This window comes from Felis catus, chromosome B1 (assembly GCF_018350175.1).
Source record: "Felis catus isolate Fca126 chromosome B1, F.catus_Fca126_mat1.0, whole genome shotgun sequence".
Classification (NCBI taxonomy): domain Eukaryota; kingdom Metazoa; phylum Chordata; class Mammalia; order Carnivora; family Felidae; genus Felis; species Felis catus.
The window spans coordinates 157,887,563-157,901,479 of record NC_058371.1 but is presented as its reverse complement, the minus strand read 5'-3'; the positions used below and the strand labels follow the sequence as shown (position 1 = coordinate 157,901,479).

General features: G+C 36.6%; 1 pseudogene; it reads right to left on the bottom strand.

The window, feature by feature from the left end:
* Positions 1-12,609: 12,609 nt before the first annotated feature.
* On the bottom strand, positions 12,610-13,668 carry LOC101086225 (annotated as a pseudogene).
* Positions 13,669-13,917: the final 249 nt, after the last annotated feature.

Here is a 13,917-nt window from a genome sequence, read left to right as displayed (position 1 = left end):
GAGCACTCACATTACACTAATGATTGAAATTAGTTTATTAGAGATAATTTTATAACTACTATATTTTAGTAGCATGTATTTGTTTTTTTATAATATTTGAACAATGACTTACATACATGTGCCTTTTAGATGTCTTGTAGCAAAATAAGAAATTTCAAAACCTTATCCTTAGAGATATTGTGCTGAATTGAAATTCTCAAAGAGACACTCTTCCATATGTCTTCTGTCTTCATCTGTGAAAATATGTCATATGGGCAGTTTTCTTCACTTCAGAATCAAGAATGATATATTTCAGTTTGTTACTTTTAGAAGAAACACATTTAAAATAGTAAAAGGAAACTTTTTTAAACAGAGATCTCAGGATTCCGTGGTGATTAGTCTCTAACTGAATTTAAAAGATTTTGTACTTACATTTTTATTGTTTAGCTGGAAAAACCGTAGCAGCTTGGCAGGTAGCAATTGGAAATCAATTCCCCAGATAATTTCTATTCCTTTGTATGAGAGTCATGTTACATAATTTGAAATATGATACAAAGTTGCAGTTTTAGAAAAGCTACTAGTGAATTACATTGTATTGATATACCTGAAAATCTGATATTAGCAATGCTAGCTTTGCATCAATGAGGTTAACTTTGCACCTACTACAGCAAAATTGGTTTCGGAATATAAAGCACTTTAAAATGGTTCCAAAGGGCAGTTATATTGTCTATTAAAAATTTTAGTCTAAAAAAAGTTTTGGTCCAATTCCAAGGTTGCATTATGCTTATCAGGGTGTATAATAAACATGAAATGGTTAACATTAATACTAATTAGTGCATAGTAATTCATACTAAATTTACAACAATATGGTGAATAACAAATAGGGAAAAAATTCTTCAACATTTGTAAAATGAAAATATTTTAAATGAAATAGATCCCCAAACTCTTTCTTCCAATGGATTATCTACTGCATTCTGAATATCACAGAGAAATGGTTTTTCAGTGTTATTATATTTAATTTATGTATCAAATATTAAGGGAAAAGAGTTCTCTGTAAGAAAGATATCTTCTATGTGTTTAATAAATACAATTATGTTTTTAATCAAATAAAAGGGCATATTAATAATTTTATTGATAGATTAATTTGATTAAAATACAAAATCAAGATTTTACATATATATATATATATTTATTCACAAAAAGAGATTCCTGGAAAACTGGTTCAGGTGGAAAACAAGGTTATAGAATGAAGTATTTCTAACTATGCTTCAGATTCATTTTTCATATAATATATTGTATATATTATACAGCTTATTATATATGTATGTACACACACACACGTATAGTCAAATATAATTATAACCATCACCCTGAATTGGAGCCTGGAGACTGGTGCTTATTGAGGACATGACCAGTAGGATATCAAACCTCTCTTCAGTTTCAGGTTGGGCATTATATTATCAGATATAGTTTGAATAGTGTGTGCTTTCCACTATGACTTTTAATAGCATTGGTTGGTGAGAACCATTTGATTATAAATACATGGCTTCAAAACTCTGCTCATAGACATTTCATTTGAGGAGCCCAAACCATCAACACTGTAATTTCTACTCAGGAAATGGGCACAGAAACATAACAAGAAAGCTTATTGTGTTCTAATGGAGCTCAGTGGGAAAAAAGAGATTAAAGAGGACAATGATTTTGAGTAAAATTTGAGAATGGTTTTTATAACTGGGCCCTTAAACCAAGAGGCATCTTTTTAGTTCAAACTTTATCTTTTAAATATGTTTTCCAAAGAAGGAAAGAGCAAAAAGAATTTTGATTTTCTTTTTCAATACTGTGACCAAAACCTAACCGGGAGCCTTCAAGCTGTTTGCTTTTCTCCTATGTTATTTATTTAAATCCCTAGGATTTATTTTTCTGTATTGCAAGTACATTCGCCTCAGCTCCTTGCATTCCATCATTGTCAAGCTGATACACTTTTTCCTTTGTAGTCAAAACAAAAAAAAAATCTTATAAATATTTGTCGATTCTGATGACTAATTTTTAACTCAACCAGCTTCAAGAAATGCATCATTTTTTCAAGGATTAGTAGAAACTCTTTGCATTAGTAATATGGAACCTCAAACATAAACAGAATATTTCATTTGGTCTCCCAATTCTCCATTACAGTCATGCTGTGTACAAGGCACTGTATGATATGCAAAGTGGTGTCAGTTCTAAAGAGCAGCCTTGAAGTCATATATCCTAGGGGATATGTAAATTAACATAAAACGAAAACGTCTTATGTTGAGGGCTATGGATTAACTCTTTACTGTGCTACCTGGACTTTGACTTCCTATCATTGATTGAAATCCTACAAATACAACTGATAGCAATTTCAAAGCTGGAACTGATCAGTGGAAATGTTTGAAATATAGAGAAATGTCTTCAGAGAGACTTGAAAGAATGACAAATATTTATTTTCCAAACAACCTCAAAATAGAGGAAAAATATTTTCAAATTGACATAGCTCCCTATCTAAATTTATGGATGGGCACACTTTTTAAAAGTGAAGCTGACAATCTGCATAGGTCTAGAAGGTCAAAATAGCTTGAAGACCGTGTTGCTGACTCAGAACTGTTCAGGAGCACAAGAAATTTCCTATGAGCAGGTACTAACTTGTGGGAAAGTCTAGCTGTGTGGTTAGTAGTTCAACATTTAAAGACATCAATGTACTTTTTATTCAGCTTTTACTCTGGTTGGTGTAAGTTAACACAATGCCCAGCTATATAGTCAGTACATGAAGGTAGTTTGTTTATTGGTTGTTAGGTATGGCTTTTAGCATTTATTGTACATTTACTGTGCTCAGAGTGCTTTTTAGGTGGGAATGGGATAGAATCGCCCAACAGAGTATTCATTTTGAGGAGCTCAATATCTAATGAATACACATTCTGTGTATACCTTAAAGAACCTCAGGGAATTCACCAAGAAGAAAAAAGTCTAAAAAAGTGTATGTACTACAAACATACCAAACTTGTTAGGAAAGGAAGAAATGTGAGGGAGTGACCCAGAAACTTCATATTGCTTAATGATTGTGATAAATATGTACATTTGATTGAGAAGATATAACATAAACTGTTATAGTTGATTTTACTATCTAATTCACTGATTAAGCATCAGGTTGCAGCGTGTTAAGAAAGTCTCAAAAAACTACATTGATGTGAATAAATTGATGTAGATCCTCATACAGCATAATGCTTTCAGGTTGAAGTTCTAGAATGTGATTTCATCTGAAATAAAGCCTGGAAGCAAAAAAAAAAAATCATTTGATTATGGAAGTATTAGGGATGATGCCTTAATATTGAAAAAATAAAGAACACACAGAAGATCCTTGAAGTTACTTTCTCTTTTTCCCTAGTGAGTAACCAACCACTGTTTTAGTTACAACGTTAGACCAATTTTCACAGCGGACCCTGAACATAGCACTTTCCCTTGTGCTTGTGCCACTTAACCCATACTTCAGTAATGTGTAAAAACCAGTTAACACATGATAGAATGGGAATTAAGTTTAGAGTCAGTTACCTTTCCTCAGTAATCTGTCACCTTGTTCCCCCTTTGTGTCTGTGAATCATCTTTCTCCAGTAAGTGCTTAACTGCTGGAGGACTTTCATGATTAGTCCAGCCTTCATTGAACCCTAACTGTAAACTATAGGGCATACTATTTAGCTTTAAATCATATTATGTGTCATTATTCACTACTGTTTCATGATGTATTTAACTCAACAGTGAATTGTTGTGTGTCTTATAGATATAAAATGGTATTCTTGGTATTAGATATATTAGATCTTTTTCAAACTAGATTATTGGGGCACATGGGTGGCTCAGTCAGTTAAATGTCTGACTCTTGGTTTCAACTCAGGTCATGATTTTATGGTTTCTGGGATTGAGCCCCTGTGCTAACAGCCCAATGCCTGCTTGGAATTCACTTTCTCCCTCTCTTTGCCCCTCCCCCACTCGCACGCTTGCACGTGCTCTCTTTCTCTCTAAAATAAATAAACATTTAAGAAAACTAGATTAATCTTTCCCTTACTTCTTTGAAGAATCATGTCTTTCCAATCTTTTGCCATTCTTAAGATGGATTAAGCAGATACATGCTAACTGAATGTTTGTTTTTTGATTAGTGCCATTTGCAATTGACCCTCAATTGCATTAGCTGTGTTAAGTAGGTGAGGTCAGTCCTAACCTGGGGGAGCAATCCACTGTCTTTTTATAATTATTGTTCTTTTTGCTAGCAGATGCATGGGTTGTTTATGAATTTCAGAGCACACAGATCATGTATCCTGTTAGGTCTGCCTCACAAAGGAATGGAGAGCTTCCTGAAATCCCTATTGAGTCCCTGGTGCCACCCAACAGAAATCACCTCTTTCACTCTTGCCGCCTGAACTTTCTGTATCTATGCTTCTGCTCTATCTCATACGACCTCTTGAAATAGGAAAGATAATTAAGGGCTTAGGTGTCAAATATCTTTCAGGAAAGTGGAAACTAAAAAACGAATCTCTGAATTACTTTTCTTTTTCAGATCTGCTTGACTACCTACTATCTTCAGAAAGGGATCATTTTTGCTCATGAGACAGTGTCATTTTCCAAGGACCACCTAAAAAATAATGAAGATGAGTAGCCAGAGCAAACTGATACTCATTGGAAATATTAGAGTGCGGACTCAAATATTCACAGCAACACTATCCATATTATCCACAGTCAGGAACTACTCAAATGTCTGTCAACAATAAATCAGATACATTGTAGGAATTCACCCAATGCAATATAATAAAGCACAACACGCACGATGCGCATGTAATTGAACAGTGTTCCAGCAGAAGAAGCCAGCCACAAAGCATTACATATTGTATGATGCACTCACAAAAAGAATACTGGTTTATCCTAAGGTTGTAGCCACTGGAACGGAACATGGAGGATGTCTGGAGTACTTGTTACCTTGTTTCTTGATCTGGGTTTCAATTACATGGACATTTAAAATCTCAGCTTGTGAAAGTCTATTGAGTCTATTAGGATGTGTATATTTTTTCTGTATCCGCATTGTTATTTAAAAAGAAGTTAAAACTAAAGAGAGGAACTAATTATATCAACAAAGAAGATGAAAGTTCAACCAAGTGCCCTTTCTCCCATTTCAAGCGGATGATTTTCTCAGGAAAAAAAAAATGTAAGTGAAATCTGTGTTTCCTTTTACAGATTTAATTTACTAATCAAGTGATACCAGTTTATCAATTGCTTACTCCACATCAAAGAAAGGAGTAGCACACAGTTCCTGCTTTTATGAGGACAACGTTACCACACAGATTTAATGTTATATGCTATTCTTAACCTTGATAATTATCCAGAGATGATGCTGAGTAATGAACAGAATTTATGCAGATGTCCAGTGTTCAGCTGGACCTTGAAGGATGGGTAGGAATTTAATTAAAAGTTTTCGTTTATCTTTTTAAATTTTTTCTTTATGTTTATTTATTTTTTGAGAGACATAGAGAGAGCACAAGTTGGGGAGGGGCAGAGAGAGAAGGAGACACAGAATCTGAAGCAGGATCCAGACTCCGAGCTGTCAGCACAGAGCCTGATGCAGGGTTTGAACCCACAAACTGTGAGATCATGACCTGAACTGAAGTCGGATGCTCAACCGACTGAGCCACCCAGGTGCCCCTAGTTTGTCTTTTTAAATGTTTATTTAATTTGAGAGAGAGAGAGAGAGAGAAAGCAGGGGAGAGGCAGAGAGAGAAGGAGGGAGAGAGAATCCCAAGCAGGCTACACACTGTTAGTGCAGAGCCCGATGCAGGACTTGAACTCATGAGCCATGAGATCATGACCTGAGCCGAAATCAAGAGTCAGAGCTTAACAGACTGAGTCACCCAGGTCTCCCTAAAATTTTTAATTTAATTGAAAATTTTAATTACTATTTTTAAATTGGAATTTAAAAATTACCTCAATTTTATGAGATAATTGTAGATTTACATGTAGTTGTAAAAATAATAGAGGCTCTGACACTTTGCCCAATTTTCATAATGGTAAAATTTTGTAAAATCACAGAATAATATTATAGGATATCAACACTGATACATTCCAGTGATTTTATTCACAATTTCCAGTTTAACTTGGTTGTAAGGGTATGTATGTATATGTGTAAAGTTCTATGCAATTTTGTCACTTATATAGGCTCATGTATTCACCACCACAGTCAAGATACTGAACAGCTCAAATATCACAAGTCCTTTATTTTACTTTTTTATAACCATACCCAACTCCTCTCCTTCCCTCCTTCCCCCCCACCCTCATCTGTTCTCTAATCCCTGGTAACCACTAATCTGTCTTCCATTTCTAAAATTTTGTCACATCTAAAATATTATATAAATGGAATTGTATTCTATGTAACTTTTTGACTTTTTTTCACTCAGAATATCATCCTGGTGATTCATCTAAGTTGTTGGATGTATCAGTAGTTTGTTCCTTTTCATTCCTGAGTAGTTTTCCCTGGTATATATGAGCCATAGTTGGTTTAACCAGTCATCTGTTGGATATCTGGGCAGATTGCAGTTTTTGGCTACTACAAGTCAAGTTGCTATAAACATTTGTGTGCAAAGATCTGGCTCAAGGAGAGCAAATGTGGTAGGTATAGATGGAAATAAAATTAGGTAGTTAAGGATATTGTTTAAAAAATAATAATAATAAAGACAGACTTAAGGGCACCTGGATGGCTCAGGCAGTTAAGTGTCCAACTCTTGGCTTCAGCTCATGTCACAACCTCAAGGTTCATGAGTTTGAGCCCTGCATGAGGCTCTACCCTGGCAACACGGAGTCTGCTTGGGATTCTCTTTCTCTCTCTGACCCTCCCTCCCACCCCTGCCCTCTCAAAATAAATAAATAAACATTTAAAAGAGAGAGACAGATTTATGGGCTCCTGGCTGTCTCAGTCAGTAGAGCACATGACTCTTGATCTCCGGGTCTTAGTTCAAGCTCCACATTGAGGGTACAGCTTACTTAAAAAAACAGATTAAAACACAGGTGTAAGTATTTAAACCTTGTATTTACCATAGCAAATAGAGGACCACTGTTAGTTCCTTCTCAAGTGAGAATCCTGCTGTGATAACTGTTGGCATTACCCATGTGAGTAGATGCATCGTTCTCAGCCATGACTGAACATTAGGTTCATGTGGGGAGTTTTAAGAACTCCAGTGCCTGGGTGGCACCACAGACCAGTTAAGTCAGAATCCCAGTGGATCTCAAGTATCCATAGTTTTCAAAATTTCCCAGGCTAAGCCAAGGTGTGGCACCACTGGACTTAATGCAGGTAATCTGATCGTGAGGTGGCTCCTGCAGCCCGAGGGTAAAATGGAAAGGGATTTAGGCATGAGAGATGGGACAAACTGTACAGTTTGACAGGAGAAATGTCAGTGTTCAATGATAAAGAAGATATAGGGAAGAAAACAAAGAATGGATAAGAGATTCCCAATGTTCCTGACTAAATGGTGGATATGTGGAATATTTATGGGGAAATGTTTGGGAGGTCTTCAGTACTCATGATTTATTTGATTTGATGGTAATGCATTCAAGAAGAGATTTTTTTTTAAAGGCAGATGGAAATTTTCATACTCAAAATTATCCATTTCCCCCATAGAAATCCAAGTTCCATTTTTACATTAAAAACAAACTTTTATTCATCTTAGACACCGATGTTTCATTAAACGCTTCTGTTTGCAGTGTCCTGAGGTGATAATATTGCTTGTCTTCTGTGATGAACAAGTTTCAAACCTGGATACTCACTGCCATAAACTGAAATGAAAACACATCTTCATAATATATGAAATTAGTTATAGCTGTGCTATGGGTCTGGCAATCAGGTAGTCAAAACTTGGCAGTAGGAAAGAAGAGCCAAGTGGCTTTCATAATGTATTTTTAAATGAAAGTCGTAAAGAAAACTCCATTTCATTAAGTGCTTGAAGAGAGCTTCTTGGAAATGTGTTCAGTTACAGAAGCCCGGTTCCCAAGTGAGTCCTGTCACTCCACAGTAGGTGAGTTTATTTTCCACAGTGGCTGAGCTTGGTGCTGTTGAGTTGTTTTCCTTGTCACCTTAGGCAAGCTTAATGGCTAATGGGATCGCTAATAGGATATACAGTCAGTTATGGAGTTCTAAACTAGCTTGGATTAGCTATGACTAAAATCAATTATCACAGTCCACTGGTCCACAGAAATCAGGGGGTCCTCTCATTTATGTTCCTAGTGAACAGCTGTACTCCGTCCCCAAGAGGAGAAAAATATTACCAGCAAAATTGATGCTAATTAGCACCCACGTTGGCAGTCAGAATAGAGACACTGAGAAGAAAATTTGCAAAATGAGGCTGGTTAGGGGCACTAAAAATTTGTGTCACTAAAATTAGCCAAGTATAATAAATGACTTTCCAGGGATTTTCTGAAAACCCATATTCTTCACTTAATCAACACATTAAAGAGCTATTTTGAGTGATGTGATATAGGTTGTCCATTATGTTATTTATTCAATTATTTTTACTTCAAAATATCCAATATCAGCAAATTTTTATGCAATCACCAAATGTTACTGGCTTGCTGTATATGTCTGCTGTGACAATTTCTTTAGTAAATTAGCATTGGCAAGCATCAGTCTGTCAACAAAAAATTGGTCTTTTGCTCAGCAAAGTAGATAACAATTCTGTTGTTTGTCCCTTGATAGTCTACCTTTAGACATTCATTTATTTAGCTTAACACTTTGAGATAAAAAGAATTCAGTAGGAACAATATACCTTTTCAATTATTTACAACTCCACATGAATGAAAGATCATTACCTGAGTGTACATTGAAGAGAAAAAGGTTGGAAGAATATAAGAATCATAAAAGAGGCTCAAAAAACACAAAACATTTGCAAAAGTACATTTCCATGCTTACTGCATAGTATAGATGCCAGTTGAGTTTAATTAGTACTTTTACATTATTTCCTATGGCATCATTTTCCAAGATGAAATATTACTTGTAGTGAAAAGATTGTGTTTTATTCCAACTGAATCGATATGAAGGTGGACAGTTTCATTGAAAACTGATTTTATTTTGGAAAAGTCATACAATTTAGCTTCTGCAATTTATAACTGACATGCTAGGAAGGACTGACGTCTAAATTCAATCAAATATCTGTGTTATCATTTTTCTTTGAAGGTGGAATTGGCAGTGGAGTAATAGTGGATTAGGCAGCTGGTGTGACAGCCAGCATTTCATGGAATCATTGATTGTGGTGATGTCCTTTATTGACATGCCTATGCTTTCCTATTAAACAGTGGTGTAAAGGGTAAGATGCTGGCAGGGATTAAGAAGTGGTTTAAACTGGCTGATTAAACTTTCCTGATAACTCTACTAGCACATATTCAATCACAATTTTTATACACAATAGGTTTACTCTTAATCTGGCCAACAGGCTTTTAAAAAATTCTCTTCCTTCTCCATGAATGAGTTCTGTGCCCTTCATAAACATTCTTCACACCCCTGCAGAAAATAAGACACAATGTAAGACCAAAAAAAATCTACTTCTGATAATATCACATCCATTAGAGAAGACCATGATAATAGTTTTATAATTGTAGAAGACTTCAGAGTTTATAAGCTAGTTTTATAAACATCTTGGGAAGTAATAAAAATAGATATCTAGAAACTAAATTTGGGTATCTAGCAAAGTATGGGCCTGGAATCAGAACACTGGCTTTTCTGACTGATAATGGTGACCAAAGGCTAGTGCCTGTTTTATATTTGACTTTCATAAGTGCTTGTAGATATACAATTGTGTTTAACATAGGCACATTTATACCAAAACCAAATAAAGACACCACTGAAAAAGAAAACTAGAGGCCAATATCCCTGATGAAGATAGATGCAAAAATTGTAAATAAAATACTAGCAAATAGAATTCAACAGTACTTTAAAAAAATCACTTAGCAAGATCAAGTGGGATTTATTTCTGGGCTACAAGAGTGGTTTAATATTAACAAATCAATCAATGTAATACATCATATCAATAAGAGAAAGGATAAAAACCATATGATCATTTTCAAAAGACACAGAAAAAGCATTTGACAAAGTACAATATCCATTCGTGATAGAAAACCTCAACAAAGTAGGTTTAGAGGGAACATACCTCAACATAATAAAGACCATCTAAGAAAAATCCATAGCTAACATCATCCTTAATGGGAAAAAACTCAGAGCTTTTCCCCTAAGGTCAGGAACAAGACAAAGATATCCACTCTCACCACTTTAGTCAACTGGAATAGTACTAGAAGTCCTAGCCATATTAATCTAACAATAGAAAGAAATAAAAGGCATCCAAATCATTGAGGAAGAAGTAAAACTTTCACCATTTGCTGATAACATGATAGTATGAAAAAAAAAAAAAAAAGAGGGGAGCCTGGGTGGCTCAGTCGGTTAAACATCTGACTCTTGATTTCAGCTCAGGTCTTGATCTCATGGTTTGTGAATTCGAGCCCCACGTCAGGCTCTGCGATGACAGTGCGAAGCCAGCTTGGGGTTCTCTCTCTTTGTCCCTCCCCTGATCTCTCTCACTCTCTCTCTCTAATAAGTAGATAAATAAACTTAAATAAAAAAGAAAACCTGAAAGACACTACCCACAAACTTCTAGAACTGATAAACAAATTCAGTAAAGTCACAGGATACAAAATCAATGTACAGAAATCTGTTGCATTTCTATACACCAATAATGAAACTGCAGAAAGAGAAGTTAAAAAAAAACAATCCCATTTACAACTACACCCCGAAAAATAAGATACCTAGGAATAAACTTAACCAAAGAGAAGAAAGACCTGTACTGAAAACTATAAAAACACTGATGAGGGAAATTAAAGATGACACAAAGAAATGGAAAGATATTTCATGCTCATAGACTGAGAACAAATATTACTCAAATGTCTATACTGCCCAAAGCATTCTGCACATTTAATGCAATCACTATCAAAATACAACCAACATTTTTTTCCAGAACTAAAACAATCCTAAAAGTTGTACAGAATGACAAAAACCAAAGCAAACTTGAAAAAAAAAAGCAAAGCTGGAGGCATCAAAATATTGACTTCAAGTTATATTTAAAGCTATAGTAATCAAAATAATATGGTACTGGCACAAAAATAAACACAGAGATCAATGGAACAGAATACAAAATCCAGAAATAAATCTGCAATTATATGGCCAATTACTCTCTGACAAAAGAGGTAAGAAAATACAATAGGAAAAAGACAGTCTCTTAAACAAATGGAGTTGGGAAAACTGGACAGCAGCATGCAAAAGAATGAAACTGGACCATTTTCTTACACCATCACAAATATAAATTCAAAATGGATTAAAGACCTACATGTGAGATCTGAAACCATAAAAATCTTAGAAGAGAATGCAGGCAGTAACTTTTTAACATCAACCATAACAACGTCTTTCTAGATATATCTCCTGAGGTAAGGGAAATAAAGGCAAAAATAAACTATGGGGACTACATCAAAATAAAAAGTTTCTGCCCAAAGAAGGAAACAATAAATGAAGCTAAAAGTCAATCTACTGAATGGGAGAAGATATTTGCAAATTACATGTCCAGTAAAGGGTCAGTATCCAAAATCTATAAAGAACTTAGAAAACTCAACACCCAAACCAAAAAATTAGATTAAAAAATGGGCAGAAAACATGAACAGACATTTCTCCACAGAAAACATATAGATGACCAACGGACACATGAAAAGATGTTCATCATCACTCATGATTGGGGAAATTAAAATCAAAACTATAGTGAGATATCACTTCAAACCTGTCTGAATACTAAAATAAAATACAGAAGAAACAATAGGTATTGGCAAGGATGTGGACAAAAAGGAATCCTCGTGCATGGTTGGTGAGAATGCAAACTTGTGCAGCAACAGTGGTAAACAGTATGGAGATTCCTCCCCAGCCCCCAAGTGACTGTGTCTCTGTCTGTCTGTCTGGCTGTGTGTCTGTGGAAGGTTTCATGTTCTTTCTTTTCTCTTAACCTCACCTCAGTTCTAAACCTGATTGCATTAACAAGAAGAGTAATAAAGTTTCCTTCAGTTTGCGTGTTGAAAAGTTATATATATATATATATATATATATATATATATATATATGGTATATGATATGGTATGGTATGGTATGATAGATAGATAGATAGATAAAAAAGTTAAAAAAGAACTACCTTATGACCTAGTAATCGCACAATCACACTACTTGGTATTTACCCAAATAATATAAGAACACTAATTCAAAGAGATACCTGCACCCCTATGTTATGGTTATAGCAACATTATTACAATAGCCAAATTATGGAAACAGCCTTTGTCCATCAATAGATGAATAGATAAAGAAAAAGAAGTGATATTTATCTACTATATAATAGTAGATATATAGACACGCAAACTGAAGGGAAACTTTATTTAGTCTTCTTGTTAATGCAATCAAGTTTAGAACTGAGGTGAGGTTAAGAGAAAAGAAATAACATGAAACCTTCCACAGACACACAATCAGACAGACATAGACACAGGCACTTGGGGGCAGGGGAAGGGGCTTCCACATCAGACCTCTCCCATCCTGGAGATGAAGTCATCACAGATTCAAGTACTTCCTCCTTTTCCTTAGTCTTTTGCTCAATGTCTTCTCCAGTGAGTGGATGTGCATCTGTTCCTTTCTCAGGCTTACCTGGAAGGCCAAGGCCTCGACTTGGGCCTTGCTGCACGCCTGAGTGATCTTGTCCTTTGCGAGCTGGAGTTTCTCCTCTGCGTGGGACTTCAGAGCCTGGTACCTCTGGCCTTCGTTTTCAATTCTGCTATGTAATCTTTGAGACACTTCTTCAGTGATTCTCCATTCATGGGATACCCCTTGATCATCTCCTTCTGTTTCTCAAACCCCTTGAAGAGGTCAGAGGAAGACTTTTCCATGGAGCTCAGGTCTGCAATGAGTTGGTCTTTTTCCTTCAGAATCATCTGGATCTCAGCTTTTGCAAGTTCCCTCTGTTTCTGAGCCTCCTCCATCGCCTGGTACACAATTCCTTCAAGCCTGCCCATCATCTTCCCTATCTTCGGATTCTTTGCATGGAATGCCTCACACTGGCTCCTTAGCAACATGTTCTCCTCTCACATGATTTCCACTGCTCTACCCACATCCTTCTAGCTATACTGTAGCAAGTCCATGATGGACCCCACGGGCAGCAGTGGACCCCTAGATCCAATGACATATCAAGGGGTGTCCAGCACGGGAGTACCTAGGGCTCCTGGGAAGTCAAGTACCCTTAGCTTCCCCTCAGGAGGGCTTACCCAGGAAGGCATGGCCATGTTCTGTGCACTTCTGGTCCCTGGAGCCACAGGCACCAGTGTGAGGACTATCCTTCAGGAGTGGGTCAAACTTGAGTTACAAGGACTCTTTTCTCGGGTCTGACTTCTTAAATGAGGAACTCCCAAACTGCTCCAGATAATCCACATTGGCTCCTGAGCCTCAGCTGGGTTTCTGAAGTGCTCCTCGACCAGGTCTGCAGCAAGCTCCAGTTCACGCCTAGGAGTAGGGGACACTGATGTACTGGCACAGTTGGCAGCTTCTTCCTCACCCACTGTGCCCAGGGTCCCTGAGGCAGTGTGCATCCCAGGTGTGTCATCTACCCAGGCTGAAGGCACCTTATGGCTTGGAGGGAAGTGCCCTGTGGCCTCCAGACCAGCATGCAAATGCCTGGCCACAGGCCCTGCTGGCCTATTCTGGGGGCTGGGCCTCTCCTCCACTTTCAAATGACTTAAAGTTCAGGTCATCCAGCTTGTTTCAGTCCAGGTTGTAAGACCCCTGGAGAAGGGGAATGGGCCCCACACCCACCTCCTCAGGTGCATTTTCCTGCCTTG